At 36.0% G+C, this 16,169-nt stretch overlaps 1 protein-coding gene across 1 annotated transcript in view; it reads right to left on the minus strand.

The window, feature by feature from the left end:
* Positions 1 to 16,169, minus strand: part of LOC149802204 (prickle planar cell polarity protein 3-A-like) — a 222,613-nt gene that overhangs the window by 149,605 nt on the left and 56,839 nt on the right. The gene's annotated exons all lie outside the window — the stretch shown is intronic.

The following is a 16,169-nucleotide window of genomic DNA, read 5'->3' on the forward strand; positions in this document are numbered from 1 at the left end:
CATAATATTGAATGTCAACTGCAGAGCATAAACAAAGCTCAGAAATGAGCAGAAGAAAATGGGTTAAAATTTTTAACTTAAAAAAATCTATATATTTCTGCCAATTGCATGATATTCATGATGGCCGCAGTGGAGGAGAGCAAATTAGTAGCGCAGTGTTATCTGGGTCTTGGACTATGAGTATATTCAGAATTTTTCTTTCAAAAGGCCAATTTGTCAGACAAATGAAATAGGAACTTCAGTATGCTACCAACAAATTTTCCAATCCTTCTAGCCCTGAAAATCATGTATCATAATAGGCCTAGACTCCATACTTTGAACATTCAGAAACCAAATTTCATTCCTTATTAAGAGTAAATTAAATGAAATCAAAACCAGATGATTCTAAAGATGGTTATGAAGCTGGAGCTGCCATTGAAATATTCCATCATGGCACCATTGCCTGCTGGTTACCTGATAAAGCCTCAATGCGGAAATTAAGCAATGCGGAAATTATAGCCATGCTCAAAGCTTTAAACTACACTAAAACCGCTCAAAAACAAAATTACAACATCTCTTCTGATTCCCTTTCCACAGTGAAACTTGCAGAAACAAAAATCTGACAGCTTGTCAACATCCCAGATTTTACAGAAACATGAAGTTCTCATATAGTCTGGAGAAAGTTTTCTGTACTGTTAGCAGCCTACCAGTATTCACATTGGCATAAAGGGCAATAAAAGGGTAAATGAAACTGTTGTAGAAACATAAATCTGACAGCTTGTTAGCAATGAAAAGGTAGATAAAGCAGCCAATGCTACAATGCAATCACAAATTTCCGAAAAGAAGATTCCCTAAGCTGACTTCAAATATCAGCATGTTCATCATACTTGGCAAAGTAAGTGGAATGAAAAGTGCACAAGCAAAATGAAGAACATCAACCCACCCAAAACTGGTGAGTGATATCACTCATGTAGAATAGAGATGAGGTGGTAGAGTGCCAATTGCATATGGGACACACATACCTATCTCAAGAATACGTCCTGAAGGGTGAACCTCAACCAGGGTATATGTACCCTTTCAGACATAAGTATTTTGAAGTGAAATGCTTGTAGAAACCTTTTGAGGATGGACCAGCTGAGAAAATCTTTTTTAAGGAAATACAGTTATATGACAATGGACAAGAATCTTTAAGAGCCGATTTTGGCCCCAAACAGATTCCTATGGAACTCAAAAAAAAAGAGGCCTCTCTCACTTGCCAAAATATGTCTTTAATTTTTATTCAGGATCACTTTTAATAAAGAAAGTTGACATTAAAAAGCCAATGGTTTCCTCCTTTGTTATGTAGCCTATTTTCAAAAAATGCCCCTATGAAGCCTTAAAGAGATACACCTAAAATTCAAATAGTCAATGACAGAATATTAATGTGTCTTTAAGCTTGAAACATTGTCTAAAAGATGTATATATTTACATTATGTACAGATGATACCTCTGTCACCTATTTCAACAGTTATGCTTATGTTAAATGTTGAACAATGACTTAAGTTTATGAAAACCTTGACATGATTGCCTGAGAATAACAATCTTGTTATTTGCCACAGAATAACAATCTTTGTAAACATTTTTCCCCATAAAGACAGACAAAAGTTTCACAGGTCTGTGTGTGGTAGCAATAGCCATATGTTGCTAAAGCATATAATTAAAATCTGGATACATGTTAGACGGATGCAAAAAGTATCTTCTGTAAAAAGAAAATGGTTGTATTCTCGTACTCCTGAATGCATAGTTAACTTTTAAGGACATCAAAGAGGTGAAAATCTGGTAAAATTTGAGGTTTTATTATTGAACACAGGCCTGTTAAGGAACAAATTCAACTGTTAATTTTGCACTATTTCATTATATCATGTGAAAATATTGTAGCGGAATGACTCCCTCGGTTACACTACCCAAAGTCTTGCTATCCTGGGTTCTTTAGGAGAGGTCTTGTATTTGGAGTGATACCCCACTGAACCTGTCTGAGGAATGGCACTTCAGAGTGTGACAAATTTCTACCTCAGCAGGATACCGCCTTATTCCTGGCTCCTTGTTGCCAACTCTGTCGCAGTCTTGGTCGCAGTCACCGACTGTTCGCAGACTTGATCACAGTCACCAATTTTGTCACAGAATGTGTTGCTGGGTCACCCACTGGTCTTCCTCTGTTTACCGACTTGGTCACAGAGTCGCTGACTGGGTCACAGGATCACCAACTGATATTTCTCTGGTCACAAAATCGCAGATTGGGTCGCCGGGTTGCCGACTGGTCTTCTTCTGGTTGCCAACTTGGTCACAGAGTCGCCGACTAGTCTTCCTCTGATCGCAGGGTCGCAGACTGGTCTTCCTCTGGTCGCAAAGTTGCCACCTGGGTCTTCTTCTGGTTGCCAACTGTGTTGCAGAGTCACGTCGTTATCCAATCAAGATCAACAGAGAGAAATGATAGTGCAAAATGATAAAACAAGAGTTATCCTCAGTCAAAATGTCACAAGACCTCTGCATTTCTTGGATAAGCCTTGCAGCACCAGGCTTTTGGCGTACCAAAGACCTTGTCCCTACTCTTTTCCAATTTCCTGGCCTGGTGTTCTACTGTCCGACGAAATACGACCAAATGTGCTTGCTCTGGCAGAGTAGTTATACTGCTACACTTGCAGGGGAGGACTTAACATTATAATGCTTCCTAACACATCACCACAGCAGACACAGTTGGCCTGTATATATACCCAGGTGGAATCATGTGACCCAAAACTAAGACGTTAGATGGCACTACAAAATCTGCCAAGCATTTAAAATCAAAACATAAACTTTAATTAAATGAAATATTAAATAAGAAAACAAAAATTGATACCCAAAGGGTTTCCTTGTCACAATATCTTGCAGCTGATATATATAGGTCATGGCATAACCATAACAAATACCATAAATAAATTACCAGTAACAGACAATTTCAGAAACTGAAACTCTGTCAAACCATTTGCTTTAAAATTATGAGCGAAATTTTTTTGAGAAATTTCAACTTATCTAATATGGATTTTTTTTTGAAAGTTTCACTGTTTCATGACTGCAGGGATAGTTTAATTTATATAAATACAATCCAGTCGTCTGAATTTTTCATATTTTCTACATTGTATACCTCACATTTGGCTGACGATAACGTCATAGCACACCATTTTTAAAAAAACACCATCTTTAATGACAAAAGGCATATCTATACAAAATATATAAAACAGCTTATAAAAAAAGAAAAATGTTTGACATTTTCTGAGGCCATTACAGAGATCTAAATTCCCAGTCCTTTTAATCACATGTTAAGGATTCTACATGTGTTACTGTACCCTTATCATTTATTTTATATACATTTTACTGAATTTTAGCATCTTTACATTTTATATATTATCTTCTTGTATTTAATGATCCATTTATTTTGGAAAGCTTTAGCTTCCAAAATTTTTGTTCAATTCAGTTTTACATTTTTCAATATAAACATTCTGTTGGCACTGCAATCCACTTTTGTGCCAAGATGTTGTAAAACACTAGAACATACACACACTTGTCTTTCTGAGTAGCTTTGTTCCTTCAAATAATTTCTATTGAGTGTGGAAGCATTGTCTTGAACTCTATAAAATGTGTAGCACCTGGCTTAACCAAACGCCATCTACAATTAATAGCAGTGCAATGAAATGCAAGTGCTCAGAATGATAAGGTAACATTTCACCTATGATTCAGTTCTAAAGCAGCATATGTGAAATGTTTATAAGCCCCTGTGTGTTTATTTTGAGAAAGTAAGATGGAACACTACATGTCTGAAAGATATAAATTCATTAAGGAAAGGGAAAATAACTAACAACGACTGGATAAATTGCAATCTTTCTAAACTAGTACTTACATCTGAATGTATTGTCTCCTTCTACACTATATATATATATATATATATATATATATATATATATATATATATATATATATATATATATATATATATATATATATATCCAGAATACTAGTAGTCTATATCTAGCTTTCATTCAATTACTTTGACTTCTTTATTGCCTACAAATTACTTTCTCATCCAAACCTTCCAAAACCGCTTCTTTATACCACAATATACATACACTTGTATGCTTCATTAATAAATTTCAAGAATTATTCAATAAAAGTGGTTTTCTTTGCTTGAACTTTCACTTTCTTTTTTCTTTTGCAATACTCTTTAACACATTAACCCCTGGCAACGAGTTAACGTGGCAGGAGGTAGTAGCCTACTGCCGAGCTCTGTAGCGTCAAGGTCATGTACGATACACTAAAGTGGGTGGTATTATAGAAAGGAAGACAGAATAATCTGGAATTTCTAGTTACACTACAAAATATAAAGGGAAAAACCACAATTTTTGGACCCAATTTTTTCCTACCTAAAATTCGCCTATGGTCGGAATCCGATTTTGTGTCCGGATTTTAGACTTTTTGGCCTCAGATCTAAGGCAAACCGGTAAGAACTGCAATCAGACAGATGAACCTTTGCAAAAAGTAGGATAAGATGGGCATTTGGAATAAAGAGTGGTCTTGATATGAAAATAATGGGTCCATTAAGCAAATAAAACCAAAAACAAACAACTTGTACCCTTCTGCTTATGCGTGAGCCAAACAGCCAATGAAAAACGATGTTTCTAACACAACTAGGCATCAGGTTATTGGATGTTCATCTGGAAGTTGGTGTTTTCAGATCTATTCAGAAATAGATTTCAAAATGTGTTTCCTACTCGAATTTCAGACGAAACCGACAAAAACCTCCAGGGGTTAATGACTGTTAAGCAAGCTAACCATACTGACAAATAATTTCTAATCATACAGTTTCTTTTCTTTCAATACACATCTTCCTTCCTTTTTTAAATACCTCTCTTGAATAGCCAACTCACTTTGAGTGTTGTAAATATCAAAACCACTACACAAGAACTAGCAGCAGAACTTAGATGATGAAAACTTGATTTAAAAAAATGAAAGGCTACAAGTTGTAGGGACTCCATCTTTACTACCTTCATGTTACATATGATGGAACAATGATTCCATTATGAACCAACCCATCTTTGGGAGATAATAAAAATTAGGTATAACTTTATATCATGCCACTTCATGTGTAAACTGGAACAGAAACAAATCATCGTTTTATTATTTTTCATGCGTTACCTTTATTATTTATTTTATATACATTTTACAGAATGTAGGATTTTGTTTTATATATATTTTAACAATGCATGCTGAATTATATAATTCATGGCAAGTTTTATATCTTCACTGAAAATGAAACATAAACAAAGACCATACAGAACGTTCTAAGCATACTTCAACAATGCACTTTAACTGCTATATATATATATATATATACATGTATATATAATGATTAAGTCCTTGATAAACTTGAAATATCTGATTTTCAAATATTTTTATTTTTGCTGTGAAACTTTAATGCTAGAAAAAAATAGAGACCAAATAACGCACCTTTAACCTGACTGCTTTCAGTTATAATCAAGTCCTTGATAAACTGGAAATATCTGATTTAGAAACAGATTCTGGCATGGAGGTCTGTAATTAAATGAGGTTGAGGTAGTTTCATATCTTTGACTAGAATTACAGTGTTAGGTCTTTGCTTGGTTTAGATAAAAGCAGCTTTTGTTTGTATGTCTTGTACCAACTCGTAGCATCACTTCTTGCAGTAGTGTAGAAACTTTTGTTATTCATTGTTTAACGTTCCTATCAAGCTTGCACCATATACATCAACAGCTGCTATTCAATGACTATGTACTCGTGTTTACCTTAAATTATTTCACCCTGTATCTTATTATGTATTTCCCTCCCTAGAGTGCAACTATAATGATACAAAGTTAAGTTTTACTGGCATGGCCATTTAATGTGGAGAGGGGCTGGAATTTTTAAAAAATATATATTTCTGACTGTCAAATAACCTGAAAAACATTCTTGCTCTGTTTATCGAAAACAAGAACCTACTATATCCATTAGTTGCAAAAGAATTAGAGGTAAAAGAAAAGAATATTCCAACTTGGAAGAATTTTTTTAACCCCAATGGACAAGTAATTTTTTGAAAACAATTTTGTAGAAGACCAGCAAAAATGAACATACTGTATCAGAATCTCAATTACAGTAGTCACCCTTTTTTAAAAGGAACCTCTTAACTGCAGCCATTCCTCATAGACCACCATATCCTGCACCGTGCAAGTACAGTTTGTACCATTTTGCCCTCCTTACCAGAGACCACCCTTGTTATAAATGGCAGAGGCAGTGGCCTCCTTTCATCCATTAGTTTGCTTGTGTAGCTTGTTTGGAGATAAATAATGTACTACTGAATTGAAAGCAAGAGACACAAGTGGCCCTGGAACTGCTCACCATTCTGAAATCCACCTAAAAGCCCAAGGCAAGGGCAGATGCACCAAAGGTATGGGTCAGCATGACGTTTTCCGACATTTAAAGGTTTTCATATTCTTCGAAATGGCAGCCATAATGAATTAAGAAGTATCATTCGTGTAAAATTAGAAGACCTTATGCCTGATATTTTACTGAATTTGGTCAACTCTGGGGGTTGGGGTGGGGGGGTGTTTTCAGAAGCCATTTAAAGGCTTTTCTAACTCTAGTAGCAATGGTCATATTTAACATCTGATCAGCATCATTACTGCATATGTTTGAAAGACCTTCATGTCAGGATGCTTTTTTTCAAAGCTGATCAAATTATTTTCAAGTTTTAGTACTACTGGCTATATCTGAAAACAGAATGGCTTCATCTCCATCAATTTTTATGACCTACATGTCAGGATGCTCTCTGGGCAAATTTTGTTCATTGTTTAGTAAGAAGTCTTTTAAATGATCTGTAAACATTTTAGAGCAGCAGACATATTTGACAGCAGAATGACAACAAATTTTAATTCAACAAATATTTACAACAATTATGAAAACCTATTAGCATTTATATTGATTCAATTTGAGACAATTCGATTAGACACTAATCCAAAGAAAACTTTTCAATATAAATTTCATTTTTCCATTTGATGAAAACAAATAACTGTGCTTTCAAGCAATAATCCTGCAAAAATATAACTTACATTTGATGGTGGTTCAAGCAGATCACAATGCATGTAAAGAATTATTGTACAATAAATACAATATTGTAATTTTTATGACAATCCATAAACATTAAGGATTCATGTCAAACTATTTCATTACTTCTGTGCTGAAACAAGAAACTCATCTCCTGTAGATGAAAATATTCTCTCTTATTCTCTTTTCTTACATCTTATTATTCATTGATCTTCATATAATATAATAATCTAATTATAATATTAGTCAATATCAATGTTGTATTTAACAAGCCTATCCAAAAAGTGAATTTCAAAATTCTTCCTTCTGTTTCTTTGAGCTACATTCCTGTCTTAAAGAGGCTCCTATCCTAAGAATGCAAAGTTTCCATCACTGTCTGCCTTCAGGTAAAAAAAAATCACTAACATGAAAGACAATTATTGTTATCAATTACTGGTCAGGACTTATCACAACAAACAATCAGAGGCATCAAAATAAAATGTTCTCTCCAGAAATCCAGATACCTTCTCTCATCAACTGCATCCCAGCCTGAGAGACTATTGCACTGATTTGGCATAAATATGAACATGGACATCTTCCTTGCAGTAATTTACAGAACCAACTCTGCCATAATGAATGCACTTCATTTTGTTACAATGAATCAGTATTTCCTTCCCCAAATCCTAAGAATGCACATCAAAGACTACCAGTCTGCATCATTAATGATTTTCCCAGATTAGAAAGCAATATTTAATTTTCATACGCTATGAGTAATAATAATTTCTCAAAAGAAACCTTGAAAATCTGTGGAATAACATTATGTAAAATCAGACAAAATTTTGTATCTTTTCCAAAGCCAGAAAGAATCCTGCAGAATGTTATATCTCACTGAGCTGCTGTGGTATAATCTAAAAACCTTCCAATGTCACTGAAGCAAAAGAAGTAGGTCACAATGGCCTACTTTAGCCCATGGCAAGTAGTGTCCTACAAGAAGAATATACCCATCAAATTTCAGTAAATTAACAAACAAGCGTCAAAGAAACTGAAATTGAGGCAAATGAAAAACTTGAACATCATCATTAAAAGATGAAAAAACTCATCGACCTTTTTGTCGATGATTATCAGTACTTTCCATGATGAATATACCGTATATATTCACTCATAAGTTTGGTTAAATTTCAAAACTGTATAAACCCAGATGTCAGTGCATAAGTTGTCTATGCAGTTTGTTCAGAATAACAGAACAATAATGGAACAAACAATAATACAGATCCTGACACATCAGCACATTATGTGACAGCAGATAAGGATCTATGTTGTTTAAAACTTGATCCAACTTATAAGCAGGTATGTATGGTACCCATCAAGCTTCATGACTGCATGCAACAGTCTCTAAGAAACTACTGTATATACTCACTTATAAGACTAGTCCAACTGCAAACTGCAGACACAGATCTGTCACTGCATAATGTGGGGGCCGATCTCAGTCTGTGTAGTTTGTTAGGCGTAATCAGTAGAACAAGCAACAAAGATCCAGATCGGCAGGGCACATATCTTTGTTGTTTGCAGTTTGACTCATCTTATACGCAGGTATACAGTAAGCTAAATGCAATTAGTAAGTATCCACACCATCAGTCACAACAACAACAGTAACTTGTCAGAAGTGATACTTAAGCTTTACAGGTGAGATGAAAATAGTACAGTCTTAATATGCTGATTCAGCAGCTTTGTGCAGTCTCTGGTTAAACCCCAAATTCCAACATGTGCAACAGTTTAGTGACCTAACCAAGGTCATTGCTTTTGGCTTTTTTTCCAAGGTTCCGCAATTTCTTCCATACAATGACTACATTACATCCTACATTTAAGCCCATCTGATACTTCCATAGAACCTGTACAATTAGTGATCATTTAAGTTGACGAGTACAGTTTTAAATACAAAATAAAGCATTTACTGGGGTACTGGAAGGATCATATTCAAATCAATGCATAAGAATGTCAATGGGTAAACAATTAAACAAAACCACAGTAAAATGTAAACAAGCAATGAGAAAGTGGATTCAATTACCAGTGTTTAATAGGTATAAAATACAGAGATCAACATGCAGTTTTGGATGCATTTCCTCTCCCTCTCAACACAAGAGATGAAACAGATCCGTTGCTATTTTATAATAAATATTTATACAAATGATCCATCCAACTTATTTCACAGACAGATACAAGACTTTTCTCTGGTGCTAGGTAATAAAACCCCATAATATAATTTCAAAAGTAACAGTGAGACAAGCAAGCACTTGCACTAGTAACTAGTCAAGGTAACTAAAAGTAAGCAAAACCCTGTAATGAATTATTTCCTTCTGTCCTTTACCCTAAACAATCAACCTCTAGCAGCTAGAGAGTTTAACCTCAGCCAGCAGCCAAGTAGTTGAATAGATTCAATTTGACAAATCAAGGTTTACTGTTAAATGATGCTGTCAAGATTAACATGCAGCTGTTGCAATAGATAGGCATCCAATCTGATAAATGGTAAATAAAAATGATAACAGCCTACTGGGATACAATTGTGACTTGCAAACTAAATCACTGTAGTTTTGTAACAATCATCAGATAAGATGCAAAAGCAATGCATACATCAACGAAGCAATAAAAGCAGGAAAAATCAGAAAGATGTATAAGCAAGAACAACTGTAACAAATGTACCTTGAATGTACCTTGAATACCCAATGCTTCATAATCCTCTATGCAGAAACAAGTAGGGAATTGCTTATTTTGGAGATTACTGACCAATTAATTTCAGTGGCATGGACCTTTGGTCAAATTATGCAATCTTGAATTAAACTTATTGTGCAAAACTCATTATTTGTTTTATCAGATCCATCATAGCTGTGCTGTCTCACCTTTAGATCACAGAATCTATAGATTTTGGCATTTTACATAAATTATCAAAACACAACAAAAATCAGTAGAAGTAAATGTATACGTTTAAAGGCGGCACATAACCGCGATGGAAGCTATATCGTGGCCATCGCTAGAAATGAACTTTTGCTTACTACCCTGATATCACAAACGTAGACAGATGATTCGGAAGCAATATCACTGAGCTGATTGTTCTTAACATTAAGGAGGCTTTTTCCAAAAGTTCCGTATGTTGCCTGTAGTAGACATATACATTCAAAACCTATATTGAAGGAGTCAGTGTATAATGTGGACTGAACACACAGATGCAGTCACATCCAAGTTATAGCTGATATTGTATGTTATGTTAATTATGAATGCACAATGATGTGGTTCAGTCCAAGAATGTCAATCTAGCATTGTGATTCCCATAAATAATACATTTTAAAAAAAAAAAAACGATTTCTCTTCAGTTACATCAGAACTCAGCTAAAGTGATTCCACAGACTGATGTTGAAATAGGAATGTACAACTGCATTTATACAACTTTATATAAAAACCTAAGACAGGATATAATGACCAGGATGTGGGCCACAATTTCTCTTCTAGACAATTCAAAGTTTGTAAATCAGGCTAGAACATGAACTCAGTGCAAACACGTATATATAATATAACATAATGATACAAATCATGTACACAAAACACTCTATCATCAGTCATGTACAAAGGTCAATACGTTGCACACTTTCATTTTCAAAAACAAAATAATTTTAATTAGTTAAATATTGATCACTTTTATGCGTTAGAATATGCTTACAATTACATTTTCTGCCAAACTTTTGAGACCACTTATTACAACGTCTGTGCTATTATGCTAACAAAAGTCACCTACAATGTCTGGTCATGAAACTTGCTCTAGAACAAATGTTACTCTGAAAAACCAATTAATCTTGGAGCCACAATGACAAAGAATTCTGATTTGTTGACCCATAAAATAAGCCTCTTCCATACCTTAAAGTACATTGCTTCCATAAACTTTGTCCAGATAAAAAGATTCACGCTATGGCCATTTTTCTTGTCAGTGACCACAACATTTATCTTTTCACCCCAATTTTAGGAGGTCTTCTTTCATGTAGGTAATGAAATTTTGCTCCAATTTTTTTTTAATTTTCAAACAGTGACTTTGAACATTACCCCAAAATCAATAGGCTTCTTCATTACCTAATGTGCTAGCCATCCACAATTTTTCTAGGTTTGTGATGTAGAACCAATGTTACTATGTGGAAACCATTTTTATTCTTTCAGTGACTTCGACTTTTAGTGCTCAGCCACCAAAACTGATATGCTTCTTTATCAAGAGACTACTCCAGTGGCATAGTGGTTAGGACATCCACCTCCGATATGGGAGGTCACAGGTTCAAACCCTGGCCGAGTCATACGAAGGACTTATAAAAATGGTACCAACAGCTGCCTTGCTAGGCGCTCAGCAGTAAGAGGTTAGTGTTGGGACTGATCAGCATGGTGTCAGAATAATGTGACTGGGTGGGACATCATGCTATAGGTCTGTGCCATGATGCCCCAGTGATAGACATCAGTATAAACTGCCACACTGCAGACATCATAGTAATATGATTGAAAATGTTTAAAACTACGTTAAAAATCCAAATCGCACATACACTTTTATCAAGAACTTACTGGTGAAATTTTGTGAAGGTAGTCCTGCAGAATTTAGCTTATTAAGGTGGGCATATAAAGACAACAGCTAGTAGTGACAAGTGCAAGCAAGGGACCCTGCCCTAAACAATCTGCTTGGTAGAACTTTAAACAAAGAACTTCTACTGGAAAACCAAGGTTTGGAGAAGATGGACACTTATGGACCATTATATGAAATACTGGAAATGCTGCTCATTAAGGTCTGATCAATACAAAAATAACTTGGGCTGAAATGCAGCTATTCTGCAGAATGCGAAGTTAAGGGGACTGACAGTCATGGACCATAACTGTTCTAAAGGATAATGAGGAATTTGTGAAATAAAAATCCCTTAATATCTCATCAACATAAAGCTATAGTGCATTTTGGGGATGAGCAATTAGGTGTCATAACTCTTGTAAATGATGTCATGGACAACTGAAAATAACAAATTTAAATTCTCATTGATCAGAAGCCATATGCCAAATTTTGGTTGAAATCCAACCTAATTTAGCGAAGTTATCTTGCAGAAACCAGAGTCACTAGCAATCCCAAACTCTTCTAAACAAGATTTTACCCTTACAGGAAAAGGTGCAAGAAAGTCTATGAGACAACCACTTAACTCACTAGCTCTTTCTTGTGTCTCATGTAGCACAATAAGTGCCACTGCTAACAATCTACAACCCTTTAAGTGATGGTGTTTCAAATCAGTCCACATTCCATCATCTCTTTCTCCAAAGTCCTCATTGTCACTTCAGGCCAGTCTCTCTTATGTCTCCATCCAGGGTCCAGCAGAGGGCTGACATGGGCAGTGCGTTTGGTGACAGCTGGCACACATATCCAAGCTATTGCCATCTTCTTATCCTCAAACTCGATAAGAGATGTAGATTCTATCCTTTGATCAATATATTCATTTTGTACTCTGTAGTACCAGAGATGCTGAGAACCTTCCTCAGGAACACCTACGTTGTAGAAAATTTCAAGTTTTTAACCAATCCTTGATGATGGTAACTTCTAGCATTCTAAGCCATACAGCAGCATTCTGAGGATACTGTTTCAGTAAATCCTAAGCTTGGTCTTGATTCCAAATTGTCCAGATTTCCATATGATTTTCAAAGTAAAGGTAAAGTTTGCTTTGCTTATTCTGGTGCAGCTTCTCTCCCTACGTCTAAATCTGTGGACACTTTGCTTCCAAGATATGTGAATTCCTATGCTTCCTCAACTGGTTCATTATTCAGTGATAGGATCATTGATTTTATGGATTTTTTTCATTAACTTGGTTTTCTTACTGTTTACTTTCAGTCCTATTTTTATGGCTGTTCCACTGAGTCTATCTGCCTTTTCTTCCATGTCTGTAACCTAACTTGAAAGTAGACCAATGTTGTTGGCAAAGTCGATATCTTCCAGTAATAAAAAAGAGCGGGTCCACCTAATGCCTCTTTTGCTGTCCACAATTGAGCCTTTCAGCCACCAGTCATGTCAAGGGCAAAGAGGAAAGGTAAAAAGAGGCAACCTTGTTCGTGCCTTTGTTGATGTTGAAGCAGTCTGTGAAATGACTGCACAGATGGCTTTACACTAAAAGTCTTGGTGTGAAAGTGTATGTAAACGATACTGTTCAATTCAGTTATCTAATCCAGCATATGTTGGAGGGTTAAAATCTCCTTTCTGATGAGTTCATCAGTTGTGATGATCTTCCTGAGATTGATTCTGTTCATGACTATTCTGGAAACAAGGCTGTAAAAGTGGGATCTGGTCTGAGTCACTTCCATTGCTATTTACTCCCTTTCATCAATAAGGAAGTTTCCATTCGCCCCCTACAGAAGTATGTTCTGACCTATCCAATAATCTCCTCTCAGCTACTTTATGATCTTGTACATTGTCTGCATGTTGTGTCTCTCTACTGACAGTTCTCTTTCTACAGCAAGCTGTTCAATGTAGTGATGCTTGTCACTTCTTACAATTTTTCATGTCTCTGTCCTTGTCTTGGGATATTCTGTATTTTAGCCTGGATGATTTTGCCTCTAACAGACATTTCTTTACTTATTTTTTTTTCTTCAATTACAGACCCAGTTGGCTGAGAAATCTGTTCCTCCTTACATGCTTTCCAGCAGCTGAGAACCTTCTCTCCAGTGTCTTCAATTACAGTGTTGATAGAATAGTCATTTTCATCTCACTGCAGAATATGCTGAATTTGTTCTTGAGAGTAAAGCTGAAGTCTTATTGGACCTTGAGATCTTCCAGCTTGAGAACAATGAAACATTTTTTCTTCTCCCACATTTTGGCACTTCTCAGCTTCAGGGTAAGCATGGTCATCAGCTAACTATGATCACTGCCTGCATCAGCATGCCTCTTGACTTGTACATATTGCAGGGTGTGTCTCAATTTGCCATTGATCAGCACATTGTCTAACTGGCTTTCTGTCTTGCCATCTGCTATGGTCACTGCCTGCATCAGCATGCCTCTTGACTTGTACATCTTGCAGGGTGTGTCTCAACTTGCCATTGATCAGCACATTGTCTAACTGGCTTTCTATCTTGCAATCTTAAGACTTTCATGTCATCTTGTGAATTTGCTTATGCTTGAAAATTGTCCCTCCCATAACAAGGAAACTGTCTACACAGAGATCACAAAAGTCATTCACTATAGAGATATTAAGTTACCTGTCAAAGCCCATTACTCTATCCTAAACGGAGTCTACAAGACGAAACCCATAAAAGTCACATCTAGGTCTTGAGACAAGCACATGTCAAACTGCATCCAAACATGGTTTTTGAGCTATGCTGGTTATGAGGATCTGATGTTCCAGAGATCTAATATTGATAGAGAAAGGACAATAACTCTGTCAGTTGTTTGGTTTTGTGGGCTCAATGCCATTTTATCAGCACATTATAGACCATACACAGCAGCCACTATATCTGGTGGAGAAAGAACACAGAGACCCCATTAGAAGAAGTAATGAGCCATGGGAAGCTACTGGCAAGCTTTCTCACACACTCATATAGATAAAAAAGAGACTCAAACACACGTGGACAGAGGTGAGATATCAGTGATCTGTGAAGGTGAGCACCTTAGACCACTCAGCCACCTGAGGCTCACAATAAGTGTCAAAACCAGACCTGAAACTTTTAAAAGACACATCTTACTGGTATTTCTCGCTCGACTGTTAAGCTACCATTCGTTAATACTGGTGGAGGGGCCCCGAGTGGCAGAGTGGTCTAAAGCGCTCTCTGTGGGGCAAGGGGTCTTTTGGTAATATGTACACAACATTTCCAGATCAAATCCTATGTTTGGTGATTTGTAAATCCACACAGAATATCACAACCCTCTATCTTGTGGCATTTTGAATTTTGCATCAGATATGGCTATGTTCCGGAAAGATTAGCATGTAAAGTTGCACATTTTAATAAACAGTTGACATCTGACCCACACATTGTCCATCATTATTAACACATATTTAGAGGGGTTGATATATCGAACTAGTGAAAGGGCTGCATAGCTATGCTGATTACGAGCAATATCACTAAACCCATACAAGGCATAATCAAGTCTAGAAAACAATGTTGATACCACATTGTATCAGAAATTATGCAAAAGTTCTTGATCTAGGTTGGTTACAAGCACTGCTCCATGCAGAAAAGTCAACTGTGAAGGGCCATAACTCTATCCAAAATGGAGTAGACAAGGTAAAATGCATCAAAGGCACATCTAGGACTAAGACACAGCGTACAACTATATTGCAGCCAATTATTTTAAATGTTCCTGAACGATAGTGAATACAAGGAACTGCATTAGTGGAGAAATAAAACTGATGGAAAAATGGATTTATTGGCTGGTTTTTAACAGCATTTTGAGTGCATTCATTACTATCAAGCTAAGGAAATGGAAGCTAAGAAACATTGTAAACAATACCCCTGGGGAGCCAATCAACCCACAACCCAAAAATTATATGTCGAATGCTCTACCAACTGATATATTAAGGTTTCAAGCATAAATATCTCCAACTGATAAAATGAAAGTAACAGATGATAGAAAGGGAATGCAATACCTTTTGTGTTTTTCTGGATTTAATTTTGGCACTTGTAGCATATTATTGGTATTATCGTGTAAAGAAAATTGGAGCTAATTTCATTTCCCAAGACCAACCCGTAACAGCTTACCCGTGCTGGCCTGAATATATAACTAACCAACAACCCTCAGGCTATTAGCCCAATGCTCCACTAACTGGCTACCATGGAAAATAGATAATAACATCATCAAAATTAATGTAAAAAGATGAAACCTTCAAAAGGAATATCTACATGTAATAAGTAATTGAATCCTACCTAATTGATGAGGTTTGTCTGAGTACACCCCACCCCACCACAAAAAAGAAAAGCCCACACGTCATCATGAAGAAAAAGTTTGCAGAGATAAAATACCAAATTTACACTTTTAAACTTTACAATCACTATGGCCTGCCCTAAGCAAGCAAAGAGGGGAAAAAAATATAGGCAACAGCCCCCAT

This window comes from Sinohyriopsis cumingii, chromosome 4 (genome assembly GCF_028554795.1).
Source record: "Sinohyriopsis cumingii isolate HCF-2022 chromosome 4, ASM2855479v2, whole genome shotgun sequence".
Lineage (NCBI taxonomy): Eukaryota > Metazoa > Mollusca > Bivalvia > Unionida > Unionidae > Sinohyriopsis > Sinohyriopsis cumingii.